General features: G+C 41.2%; 1 protein-coding gene across 5 annotated transcripts in view; it reads left to right on the top strand.

Moving 5' to 3' along the window:
• RERE (arginine-glutamic acid dipeptide repeats) overlaps positions 1–14,025 on the top strand; it is a 432,591-nt gene that overhangs the window by 125,545 nt on the left and 293,021 nt on the right. Inside the window, exon 1 of one of the 5 annotated variants that reach the window (XM_082612294.1) lies at positions 3,915–4,357. The exons of the other annotated variants lie outside the window; for them this stretch is intronic. The gene's annotated coding sequence lies outside the window, so the exon portion shown is untranslated. Of the gene's footprint in view, positions 1–3,914; positions 4,358–14,025 lie in introns of those variants that run through there. 5 annotated transcript variants of the gene reach the window in all.

The raw sequence follows: 14,025 nt of genomic DNA, 5'->3' as shown, positions 1-14,025 counted from the left end.
AGTAGATGGTTAGCTTAAAATTACATATCCGTATTCTGCACAGTCATACAAAACAAAACCTCCCTATCCTAGGATAGTGTGCAAACACTGCTAGCTAGTACTAACACAACCCTTGGTTTGGTCATTGTTTGCTTGATTGACTTTGCTAATCTTTTGACACATTGACACTCAGGTGAGCTAAGTTTCTTGATTTGAGTGATTTTACTAGATAATGCAGTAGGAAGGAATATTGTTGTCTCAACTTGATAGTTATAGTTTTGGCAGACCTCACTAGTTATTGTTAGATGAATGTTATTTTTAAACTTTCATGTAAAATTGCAGTCTCCTTCCCCTTTGATGGTCTTGGAGAGTGGTCCAAAGCTGTTATCTTTAGAAGATGTGGCCAAGAGTCTTATGGCTGTGATAGAAGCGGGGTGGCAGAGAGAGGAAACACAGGGTAGTTGTTCAAGGTTAAGGTTCTGGAATAACCTGAGCCCTATTCAACTAGTGCTAAGTTTATACTTCACATTTCCCCTGTGTACTGTTCCCGGTCATAGCTTTAACGTTAGTTTAACTAGACTTTGTATTTAATTATAAATGTTAGGGTAAAGTCAGATGTCAGCTCACTTGGCTGCATGCTGAGGCCTGTAGAATATGGAGTGCTTTGTCTCCCCTCATTATCTGTTAATGGTACTCAACTTGACAGGGTTGTTTTGATAAATGAAGAGTGTTATAAAACCTGGAGCTGGAATTTACATGGAGTGGAACTTAGGACAAAAGGAAGCAGGACATAAGACATAGACAAGGCCAGGGTGAACTCATGTGGGAACCAAGCAGTGCCATGTGAAATGCTGAAAATAACAGTGAGGAATAATTTGGGAGTGAGGATGGGGAATATCTAATATTTTTTCATTCATCTAACGCTTTCTCTCTCGCTTTTTCTTGTGCTCTTGTGCAGGACATCTGAGCAATTGTTCTTGTTGTAAGAACTCCCCTTTCTTATCTACAGATTCCTTAATTTACAGGCTCGCATTAATGGTGTTTAAAATGAATTCTTCACTTTGAGGAGTCGGGGAGGGCAGTTTTGGAATGTCTGTCACCAATGACTAGGAGTCCTCAGGTCAAAAGAGTTCTTACAAAGGCTTCCGTGTCATGGAAGTAGAAGTCTTTTAGAGAGGAAATAACTGAAAATAAAGAAAAAGTTCAGTGTAAAAGAGAGGTGAGGACTATACCCCTTCTGCCACTTACAGGAGAATTTGGTAGTACTTTCGCATTCAGAGAAATGTTGAAGACAAACTAGTGTATAATAATGTCCTTTCAACGTTTTATATTCTGTTTATATTGCTCTCTGTGTGCATACAGGATTTAGTAGTCTGTCCAGTTTACCTGCTGCTGTTTGCGTCTTGCTTAAATGCCACATCACTAGGAAGAACTTATCTTGAATGTATTAATGATGGCATCTGTACTTCATTGGCTCTTAAAAAAAAAAAAGTATAGCTTGCAGATAGGACCCCGGTTTGGGTCTCAGTGTTTTTGTAAGTTACCTCAGGCACAATTACTTACATCTCTATAAAGTGGGGATAAAAATGTTCATTTTCCTAGACTTTTAATTTTTAAATTTATTTGCATAAGTGCTACTTATTTGAGCGGGGCTTCTTTTGTGCCAACAACTGTGTGGAGAATATACAAATGAGTAGAACAGTATGAGTAGTATTATTAATGAATAATTCAGTTATTCATTTCAAAGATATGTGTGCTTGGTAACCGGGGTATTTGATGATGAGCAAACATACAGAACTTCCTCTGATGGAACTTGCTCTCTAGAGGGGGCTATTGACATTAATCAGAAAGTCACACCAATGAATTACAAACTGAGATAAATGCTCTCAAGGAAAGGAACACAGTTCCCTGAGAACTTATTATAACAAAGCAACTTGACCTAGAACGGGGCCGCAGGGGAAGCTTCTCTGACAAAGTGATATTTTACCTGAGGTCTGAAGGAGTAGGCTTTAAACTGTGTGCTGGGGAGGTTGGGGGTTTGGGGTGGCAGGGAGAGAATTCTGTTCCAGTGGGAAGAAGCGGCCATGGCCTTTGGTAGGAATCCTGATACCTTGGAGAGATTGAAAGACTGGTGTAACTAGAAAGTGGGGGGCTGGGTGTGGATGGATTAGCAGAGGGTGCAAGATAAGGACAAAAGAATGTAAGTGTCATAAAGTGCTGTCAAAGCATTTGGAATCCCAGGAGACTAGGTACAGTATGAATTTAGAATAAAGCAGTTTGGTGGTTCTCACCAGCCCTTTCCAACTTGTGGTAAACCAGCCCTTTTTAAAGTGCTGCAGACAAAAAAAAACCCCTATTGCTTCTGGCCCTGCCATGTATCTAGATAAGAGCTGGTGGGTAAATGGAAGTGTGCCCCAGTACAGGAGTGGCTTTTGTAGCTAGGCTTTAGGGTCAGTTTCATCTCCGACATGGATGGAGTGATCTCAGCGCCACTTGGCCCTGAGTAGACTTTCAAGGCTTCGGTCCCCTCAGGACGGTCTTACTGAGGAATGGTGGTACGGGGAGCTTAGGGCAGAGCTGCACTGGTGTGAGGACCGCCTCTGATCTGTGTTGGTCGCAGCCACCTTTCCGGGTGGCAGAGGCATTATGCTTCATCAGCTCCTGCTCTCAGTCCAAGTGCTGTGCTAGTAGTTTGAGAGAGATTTCTATCTCCTGGAGACTAACTTGAGTTTTCTTTGAAAGAACTCAGCAGAGTGACGTTTAAATAGCAAATGTGCATGTCAGTTAGGTTATCTGTGCCAGAGAGGCAGGATCCCTGGGTATACTGTGCTTCTCCTCCATACCTGGCCCCGCACTCCCTTGTTGAGAAACTTTGGGCACATCACTTAATCTAAATGTTTGCCTAGTGGTAAGGGTTCCTAATAATTCAGCAGTTATTGGACCTTGGAAGGTCCAGTAACATGTATAAAGCTATTTGAGAGTTCCATGAAACTTGCCTGGAGGCTGAAAAGTGTAATATTAAAGATACCAAAAGTGATCATTTAAATTTTGAGCTTGTAACTTTCAAATTTGGGTTGATACTGAGTGAATTTAGTAATTTGAATTTGTATTCCATAGGAACGTATTTTTTAAAATTTGCTATGTAGTGTCTTATTTAATAGGACACAATGATTGTGGCGGTTACTACTAGGAAGTACATGGTATAAATGTAGTTTAATTTTGGTATATTTGAGCAAGTTGATAGATATTTACCAGTTTGGGGGTGGGGGAAGAAACTAATTTGAAATTACTTTGGGTAATTCTGTTTTGATGCACATAACAATGGAATTAATGACAGGTCTGGAATCTGGTAGCTGGTGGGTTTTATGTTTTTTTAAGGCTACATGGCAAGGAATGTGTATTTATTTTGCTTCCTTATTAGATGGATTTCAATCAAGCCCAATTTAAGCCATGCCTTGTCTAGCAGATGGATCTTTGTTTTCTTGGGGAAAAAAGATCGGGGAGAAGACTTTTTAGACAAATGACTTACAGAGAATTCTTAAACTGTAAGGAAAATTGGGGTCAGAAATGTTGTTTGACACCAAACAATGCTTCTTTCTCCTGTGCATCTTTGAAACAAACGTTCATCGTGTCTGTGATTGTTGGTTATTTCGTCTGCATTTGTTAGACGTCAGAGGGGGTTGGCATTAATATTCCTGGCAGAAGCAGAGGCAGCTCTAGGATGTGTGAACTGCTGATCACTCACGGGGATGCGCTGCCTCTTTAATATCTTGCTTGCAGATGCATTTTCTAGCTGACCACGCTATTAAGAGCTGCCATCAATCACACAGCCTCCCAGTTCCGGCTGTCGGGAGGGGAGGGGGGACTGAGGAAGAGGGGAGGCTGGCCGAGCTGGGCAAGAGGTACAGTTGCAGCGGCACAGGCTTTGTGTGCGCGCGTCCCCGCGGGCAGAGGTGCGCGCGGATCGGGCCAGGCTCCAGCCCGGGTTTTGTCGGCCGCCGCCGCCGCCGCAGCGGGGAGGCTGCTCTTTCTCTCCCAGCGTCTGGGTCACTGGCATGTGGCAGTGTTGGCCCGGACGCCTGGGCTGAAGGAGAGTGAGCCGCGGCGGCCGCTTCCCCTAGCTGCGGGCGGGGCCCGGCGCGGCCACCACCTCCCGGAGCCGCTGAGCCGCGGGGACATGCGCCCGCGCCTTGCTGCCCTGCGGCCGCCCGGGCCTCCTTTTGTTTAGCAAGTGCATTTCACGCCCCGAGCCCCCGCCCGTCCCTCCGGTGCCCACGGGCCTGAGTTGGCGAGGGGGCCCTGCACCGGAGGACGAGGAGGAGGAGGAGGAGGAGGAGAGGAGGCCCCAGGGCTCAGCTCCTGCTGCGACCGGCCGCAGGCAAGTGGCTGGCCCCTCTTGCTGCGAGGGGGACGCGGGTCTCGGGCCAGGAAGTTGGATAACTGTGGGCGCAGGGGCTCTCGGAGGTGGGTGTACGGGAGTGAGGTCGATGACCCCAGAGAGATGAACAACTCGGGTATTAAGTATGATGGTGGCTTTCCAGGAATCAGGAATAGGTGTTTGCTGTGTCCCATTGCATTTCTGTTGGGCTTACTAGTTTTGGGGTTTTTGTTTGTTTGTTTTAAATTGTCAAAACTCTAGAAATCCCAATTAAATAAACCAAGTAAGAAACATGTTTAGGGCAGAGAAAACACTATTTTTTTTTTAAAGGGTGTGTGTGTTCTTTAAAAGGAAAGCTGAAGATGAGGAATGTATAATCCAAAAGCCGCTGTTTGATCAGGAGCTTTACTGCTTACTGTGGAGTAAATTTAAGTTTAAAAATAAAGTGAATTGGATGGACTTGGTTATAAAGTAATTTGGGGCTGCTTAAGTGACAAATATAATTTGTTTCTTGGATGACAATACTGTTATTTTACCAGGTTAGCTAAAACGCAAGGATAGTTTTGAAGAAGATTGCTCTAAGTTTAAATTGGTATTTTTTATTTTTTTATTTTTTGTTTGAGGTGATGGCTTCCCTGCCCCCTCCACCTGTTTACTCAAATCTTGTACTCTGGTTGAAGCTGTATGGAGACTTGCTCGACCACTTTCTGTTTGCTGAAAAAGAAACTTGTCATAGGTTACTTTGTTTTACTCCCAGCCATTCGCTTTCCTGGCCCACATGTGCCACTGTTCTCCTTGGGGCATTGTTTGGCTGGAGGCCTCCTCTCAGCCATATGGAAATTCAAAAAAAATGGTATGTGAATGAACACTGAGGTCAGTAGAGAGATTAATTTTTCTCTTTGATATGTGTGTCTGTGTGCTTTACGATTGAGACACTGAGAGAAAGTTGAGAACAGAGTTGACAAAGTCCTTTAAATTACATGCCAAAATTACTATATTCTGGTCATTCTTACTTTCTTCTTCTTTTTTCTTTCTTTTTTTTCTTCCTAGGAACTCCAAATTTAAAGTAGACATGATTTGAAACCCTACAGACGGGAACAATATCCCATGTAAAAGCCTGTTGATCTGTGGGCAATTATTTCCAGATGCACAACCAAACTCTACATTTTTATGTGTGTGTTAGATTTGGGCTCTGAGAGGCAATTGCCTTTCTGAAAATCTACATTGCCTAGTTAATAACACAAGGCAGACATTTTAGAGGCTTAACATTTAACAGCAACTTCACAATAGTATGGGAGCAGCAGTTAGAAGCCTGTGTTTGTTTTTTTCAACTCTGTAATTTAGTAGTGTTTAAAGTATTTTATAAAGATCTCTGGGACCAGTGAAAGGTGGTTTTCAGTCCAGAGCACTTGAGTGCTCATTGTACTCTGGCAGGCCCTGGTGCTTGGCAGGCTGTGCTTGAAATGTTATTTGATCTGGTTGCATGAGAGAATGGACTAAGATGACACTTCTTCCTTCCCCCTGGCTGTTGAAAGTGATGCATCAAGGAGTGCTGTTCAGTAACATATTTGAAGACTTAACCTACATTCATTCACTCTGAGAAGGTTTCCAGCAAAAGGCCATGTAGGTTTTTGTCTTGTTTTGTGGTTTTGCATTTATGAATTGAGGCGAGAGCTGACGTAATGTAGCTGTACCACTTCCTTTGTGTGTGAATGGGTTTTTATAGCCTGTAGGATATGTTCCAGTCTACATGGTTGTGATTACTTCTGAAATGCTTGAACGTGTATGGATCTTCAAATGTGGGTACCCTGAGCCATGTGCCGGTTTATTTTTTAGCTTGTAGGTCTGGTGGTGGTGTGGGGTGCGGGTGTGGAGTGTCATGGGGAACCCCGTCAACTCCTCAGGAAGGTTCAGCGAATGGCCTGTGTGTCATGCAGACTAGCTCTTCATTTTAATTAGTGCAACTGTGTACAGCTGTTAGGTCAGACTGCATTGGCTGCTCCTGCAGGGTAGTTTTATTTTACACTGGAGGTTTTATGGACTCGTCTGCCTGTGTTTCTTAATCCCTCTCCCACCGCCCTTGTGCTTGCTTTTAAGCAAATGATAGAACAAGACAAGCTTTTGTTTACTCATAATAGTTTACTCGTGGGAGATTTATTTTTGGTTTTGAGGAAATTGATAAACCATGTAATTTAGCAGTAGGTATTAACATTTACCATGCTTTTCCAAGGTCAAAGGTTTTGCTTGCTATTACGTTAGTCTGAGTAGCCAATGGAACCATCCATTTTATAATGACATAGGAAGCCCCTTTTTTTTTTTTTAAACTGGGCCTTTGTTTGCTATTCTAGGATTTGTTTGTAAAACTCAAATAAATGTTAGCCCAATGGAGATAACATGGCTAAAATGTTTCCTCTGTCTCTTCCCTCTTGTTACACTGTACCAAAGGGACTGCGAGAACCATTGATTTAGAGCAGTCTGGCCACGGGCTAGATGATTAATACAAGGATTTAAAAGTGTCTCTCTTCAAGGGTATGTGTGGCTACCTTTAAATTTTAAAATGTGCTTTTGGCTCCAAGTTACTGGAAAGTATTTACTGTAAGGTTGAGTAGCTTTGAGTCTTTGAATATAGGTCCATGACAAAGTCAGACTTTTCAGGCTGTAAAATAGATTGTGGTGTGAATGACACATTTTCTTGATGGTTTGGTCTCCTTACCGTATGCCTTTGTCTTGAGGAGCTGCCTACCACCATGGTTTCTAAGACTCTCCACTACATTTTTTAAAAAAGGAGCAAAAGACAAAATTGACAAATCTGTTTATATATAAAGGTAATGTGAAGCCCGTTCACGGGCCCAGTTTCCTGATGGAAGAACGTGGGTGTGTGTTGCTGGAGGGACTTGTGGGGCTGGTGTTAGGGACGCGGTTGGGGGGTGTTTAGAGGGACAAGGGAAGCGGTGGCAGGTTGAGATACTTTTTAACTCATTGGAGAAATGGGTCCTTCTTAAGATAACCTGGAATGAGGAAAGAGAGTGCAACATTTTCTAGAAAATGTAATAATTTCAGTGTGACACGTATACAATGTTTTCTTTAATTAAAAGAAATCAGGACATTTAGATTGGCAGCAGAGAATGCTGAATCTACAGAAAAATAGAAAGAAGTATAGTAAGTATCCTAGATCCAAACCAGGTTATTTCAAAAGTTCATTAGTATGTATTTCTTTTTTATTTATAGGACCATATTTTTTAATTCCATATATCGATGGTGATTAGGGTCGTAGCCTTGCCCTCCACAATCTTTTTAATTCTTGATTTAGTTGACATATCTGTTTGTAATGAAAAATAGTAAAGCAAAATGTTAAAATTTAATTAGCGGGAAAATAAAGCATGTTCAATTTTTAATGCTATCACGTGGAGGCTCTGCTGGTATACGTAATCAATTTATTCATTATAAGTTGGTGGTAAATAGCTAGACTGTGTTCTATCTTTAGTTCTACCACTCACCCACTGTGAGACCTGGGGTAAGTTATTTATTAGCCTCTTTGTGGGAAAAATGAATCTACCTCAGAGGGTGTGCAAAATACTTAGGAAAGTGCCTGGCAGATAATGGCAGCTAGTACTTAATATAGCGAGCAGTAGTTATGCTCTAGATACTGTTTTAGTTGCTGAAGATACAAAAAAGATGAAGTCCCTGTCCTCACAGCACTTACATCCCAATGAAGGAAGGCCAAACAAAATTTAAAAGAACATGATGGATGATTCACAAAACTTCCAAAGATAACTTCAGGGCATGCCAGTGATTTTTAGTTTAATATGGGATGTTTACTCTCTAAGTCATCATTTTCTTCTTCCTTGATGAAAGTGTGTTTCTCACACTCTTTGATGATTTATTAGCCATTGTTAACAATTTTTGGTTCACAGGTGGAATAGAGAGGGAGGAAGAGACTTTTTTCTGGGAAAGGAAAAAAAAAATGGAACAAAAAAGAAATCAAACCTAGTGATTTGTCAGTTTAAGCACCCAGTAGTAGAAGGGAAGTGTTAAATCATGATCCATCCATAAAAGGGAATATTATGCAACCACTAAAAATCATCATGATATAAAAATATAATGTAAAGCTCAGTGGGAAAAAAAAACTGTAAATGCCAAACTGTTCATGCAGTATGATTCCAGTTATGTGCACACCCACATTTACTCACAGAGGCTAAGGAAAAAGATTAGAAAGAAATATACCAAACGTTAATAGTGCTGATCTCTGGATGATGGGTTTATGGATGACTTCATTTCCTTAGTATTGTTCTGTCTTTGCGTGAATTATTTAATCCTTGCAGGTCTAAATGCCTCTGAGATACCAGTGAGGAAACCCAAGACTTAGAGGAGTTAAGCAACTTGACTAAGGCCCACGGGTGGTGAGTGTGGAGACCAGGATTCCAAGCCAGAGCCTGACCTCTGTTCTTTCCTTGACACCCCTCTCATCCTATTAGAGGTGACCTTTGTGAAAGGGCTTCCCCTGGCCTTCCTCCACACACCCGAGGCCCAGCCAGCTTTGAGATTTGTTTATGCCACCAAAGGGCCCTCACTGAATCTCCCATAGGAGGAGGAGCCAGTGCTGAGGTAATGCTGAGCCTCAAGTTATTGGGAAAGAACAGCCAGTATTATGGCAAGAGGAGGAAATGGAAGAATGATTTGAGAGAGGGCGGTCTGAAAGGTCAAACAATATAAAGAGAATACAGAGTAGAGGGTGCTTCAGAGTAAGGGGGTGACAGTAGAATCACATGTTCTAGGTTTTGGACTAGAGAACGAGAACTGAGAAAACACAATGAAAAAGTGCCATTGACTTAATCAGGAGTCAGTGGAACCCCTGAGAATTTGTTGAGCAGAGCAGCCCAGGAGGTGGAGGATGGCCAGTGATGGTGGAAGCTAGTTTGCAGTTGGTAAGGAAATGTTGAGAAGTTTGGTAGCGAGAGAAGGAATGATAGAAGCTGGAAGAGGCTGCCGGTTAATGGCATTAGCTGGTTCACGCATTAGGATGTTAATGGCAGTTGTGTTCTGTACGTAGGATTTTATGATGATTCATATGACAGTTGTACTCAGGTTTTTGTGATAAAATGAGGTAGTAATGGATGTGAATCACTTTAGAAAGAAGAAAACATTTTAATTTTAGAGGATTAATCAGAAGTTACTTGTGAAGTTTTAAGAATGTGGTAGGTAAATACGGGGGATCCTTTATAAAGCTGAAGTATTCTTGCCGGTAAAGAGTAGAAATAATCACTTGGTTCTAAAGATGAACAATTAGATCTGTTTCTCATGTCTTGTTTCTACAAAGTGAATGAGCTTTTGTAGTTGCAGTTTAAAAAAGGGTCAGTTTGTATGTGACTGTTCAGCTTCAAAGGAACAATATAGAGTTGAATATACTATGTATGCATTTGAAAAATTGCTTAAGTCAGATGCCTCCAGATGGTGTGTGCTGCTGAGTTCACAGCTGTATTTACCTCAAGCTCACAAGATTTTCTTCTAATAATTTAAAAATAGCTGGTTAGAAACAGTGGCATAGTCAAGTTTCTACTGGTTTTGAACGTCAGCAGCAGTAGTGACTTGACTTGTATGCATTTAGTAAAATGCCAGTTGATATTCCTTCCTTTTGCATTGTTTTCAGGATTTCTTATTGGGCCAATTTATGCTTTGCACAAACAGCCGTAGTGCTTATGTACAGGTGCAGATGACCAGGTTCTTTTTATGTGGTCTCAGGAGTGAGATTGGAGAAGGGCTCTTGATTATCTTTATAAGAAGTTTTTGTTGTTTTACTAATCACCTTTTATTTTTTCAAACATTTTTAATATATTAATATAGGCAGTTGATATTTTACACATATGGTGAGCTTTCTGTATTTTTTGATATTACCACCCAACAAAAAAAACAAGAGAAAGACTCTTTAATACTTGCATCTACCTCCCAATATAAATGCCTTTTCTTTTCCAAGGATTTAATAAGTCATTTTGGAAGAACTCAAATTACTAAATCTTAATTTTTTTGGACACACACACTACTGTTTGTTTGCTTAGCAAAAGAAACAGTTTTCATAAATTAGATGTAAAACATAGGAAAATAGTTTGAAACATTACCTAGGAATTTAAAATATGTGAGGGGGGATGGTAAGAAAGATATGCACATTCTTTATTAATCGACCAAAATTATATAGAAAAGCATTATCAAGATTGAAGCGTTTGAACAGTTATTTTCTCCTTTTGGTTTTAGGTATTTAGCTCTTACTGTTGTCTTTTTTGTGTGTGTGGATATTTTATAATGAGAAAAATTATGTAGAAAACTTTTTACCTATTTGTATATTCTTTGACTACCCATCTAGGCAGTCTCTCTTTCATAGGCTCTGCTCTCTCCACAGGACGTAATTCTCACATTGAATAGGTAAGGGGAAATGTTCAGCAACGGAATGTTCACCTTTTTAAAAGCGTGTTAGCTGGGCAGGGAAGGAGGTAGAGCAATGAGTATGCATTCTGAAGCGTGCTGACGGCAGATGCGGGGTACGTTTGGATCTTTGAATGGAAAGGAAGAACAAAACATGCGGACAAAAAGTAATGTCTAAAGCAGTCTGGCTTTTGGGGGGAAAGTTTTCTTCAGTTTTGTGAACAGGCTTAAATTGATTGCATAAACATTTATTATTGGATAAGTAATGTTTTTATATGATACACAAAAACATTAAAAAATTAAACCACTATTTAATAAATTAATTAATAGGCTATTCTACGGAGCAGTTTTATTTTATTATTTATTATTATTTTTTTTTTTGCGGTACGCGGGCCTCTCACTGTTGCGGCCTCTCCCGTTGCGGAGCACAGGCTCCGGACGCGCAGGCTCAGCGGCCATGGCTCACGGGCCCAGCCGCTCCGCGGCATGTGGGATCTTCCCGGACCGGGGCACGAACCCATGTCCCCTGCATCGGCAGGCGGACTCTCAACCACTGCGCCACCAGGGAAGCCCTATTTTATTATTTTAAAAAATATTTATTTATTCATTTATTTATTTGGCTGCATCAGGTTTTAGTTGCAGCACATGAGATCTTAGTTGCGGCATGCGGGATCTTTTGTTGTGGCATGCGGGCTTCTGTCTCCCTAGTTGTGGTGCACAGGCTCCAGAGTGCATGGGCTCAGTAGTTGTGGCTCACGGGCTCTAGAGTGCATGGGCTTAGTTGCCCTGTGGCATGTGGGATCTTAGTTCCCCCACCAGGGACTGAACCCGCATCCGCTGCATTGGAAGGCGGATTCTTAACCACTGGACCACCAGGGAAGTCCCGGGAGCAGTTTTAGTTTTATAGAAAAATTGAGTGGAACGTACAGAGAATCCCCACATGTCTCCTCCCACCCAGTTGTCCCTATTATTAACATCTTGCGTTCGTGTGGTACGCTGTTAGAGTTGATGCATCAGTATTGATACCTTGCTGTTAACCAAAGTCTATGGTTCAGTGTTTGTGTTGTACATTCTATGGGTTTTGACAAATGTTTAATAACATGCATCCACCATTACAGTACACACTGAATAGGTTCACTGTTCTGAATACACCCAGTGCTCCTCCTGTTCGTCCCTCCTTCCCTTCCCCTTAGCCCCTTGCAACCACTGATTTTTTTACTGTCTTCATAATTTTGCCTTTTCTAGATGTCATGGAGATGGAATCACAGAGTTTGGAGCCTTTTCAAATTAGTTTCTTTCACTTAGCAGTATGCATTTAAGCAGTCTGCATGTCGTTTTGTGGCTTGCTAGCTTCCTTTTTATCACTAATAATATCTCGTTGTTTAGATGTACTACAGTTTATTTATCCAGTTACCTGTTGAAGTACATCTTCCTTCTTCCAGGGTTTGGCAGTTACAAATAAAGCCACTGTAAACGTTTGTGTGCAAGTTTTGTGTGGAGATAAGTTTTCAACTCATGTGGATAAATTCCAAGGAGCATGATTTCTAATCTATGGTAAGAGTATGTTGGGCTTTGTAAGAAACTGCTATACTGTCTTCCAAAGTTTCTGTACCATTTTGCATTCCCAAGAGCAGTGAATGAGAGTTCCTGTTGTTCCACATCATTGCTAGCATTTAGTGTTGTCATTATTTGGATTTTAGCCCTTTTTATTTATTTGAAAAAATTAAAAGTATCTACTTATTTTCTGGTGTCAGCTGTGTTGCAGTTTTGATTTTCTCTGCTATTTGCCATAGAGAGGGAGAAATGAGGACCATAAATATATTGCATATGCCTCATTCTCCATCCTGTAGGGGAAAGGTATAAAGGTATCAATTTGGGAATACAGTCTGTTACACTTTAAAAAAAATGGGCATGATGCTGATATAATGATGCTTGGTTATGGTTCATGTAAAATGTAGTAGTACTAATTTCTTAGTGGTTCCATGTAAGCTTTATTTCCTCTTGGTTACCTGTGTTCTTCATTTGGCAAAGGATTTCATTTTATGAAGGGAAAGGGATACTTTGAATTTTTTTGAAATAAGCTAATTCTGGCCAGAGGTCTTTATCTGCTAGATACTTATAAATGTAAATAAAGATTTATATTAATTATTGTGAGACCATTTACTGGATTGTCAGGGCACTCAGAGGTGAGGACCATTTGATCCTGCCCTTGGAGGTTTTAAGTTGCAGCAGTGAATATTGGAGGGTTTACTGTAGGGTAGTTACCATGCAGTTCTGAAACGAGGTTAGAATTACTTCCCAGCTATGCTTATTGAGAATATTTTTGACTTTGCATTTATCCAGTTACTTATTGGAATTTACCGTCAACCTAATTGTGTTCTATACCTACCCACAGCCTTGGTTGTGAAGATGATTTGGATAGGTTCTCGGGGGGTTATGCAGTTCATTAATTCCTTTGTCAAGGGTTCTTAACTTTATTTTTATCAGAGATTCCATTGAGTGTTGGTGTAAGCTGTGGTATTTCCCTCAGAGCAGAGTTGTGAGCATTTGCCTACATGTCCACAATACACAGTTGCAGGTAGTTTATGGAACTCTTGCAGCCCATCCATGGACCTCTCGTTTAAGAACTCCTGTTCTGGTGAGCCTTAAATCTCTGTTTGAATTACTAGGAATCCTTTGTATTTCTTACTTTTGGCAGATTTGCTTACTCAAATAGTGTGGTGTGAGACCATTGACCGGTATGGAGCCTGTGGAGCTCGCTGTTTGTGCGCCCTGAATGGCTTATCCAGGGGTACCCGAGGCTACTGGCCGTGGCAGATTGCTGTCTCTGGGTGGACCCACAGGAGAGACTTTTCTCAGCTCTTAGTTCCAGAAGGGACTGACCTCCTGAGCATGTGATTTGCTTCTACCTTATGGATTTAGAATCCTGTGACTGATCAAATTTCTTCTGAGATATTTGCTTATAAGATGTTGGCTACATCTAACAAATGGTATACAATGAACCTGAACACCTATTTCATGGTTCCATTTTTTCAATCCCCTCTCTCCCTCTACAATTTTCCTTTTTCCCAAGAAAAAGAGAAGCAGTATAGTAGTATATAGTTAGAGCACAGGCTCTGTAGCCTGTACCACCTGTGAGACCTGCCATGTGGCCTGAGGGAGCCTTTTTCACCCTCGTGTGCTCAGGGTCCTCTTCTATAAATCGTTCCTACTTTTTGTGGCTACTGTGCGGGTAAAATGGAGAGCTCTTAGAG

Source organism: Mesoplodon mirus (genome assembly GCF_964341445.2).
Source record: "Mesoplodon mirus genome assembly, chromosome: 3".
In the NCBI taxonomy this organism is placed as follows: domain Eukaryota; kingdom Metazoa; phylum Chordata; class Mammalia; order Artiodactyla; family Ziphiidae; genus Mesoplodon; species Mesoplodon mirus.
The sequence above is the reverse complement of the archived record's forward strand: the minus strand, read 5'-3'. Positions and strand labels throughout refer to the sequence as shown.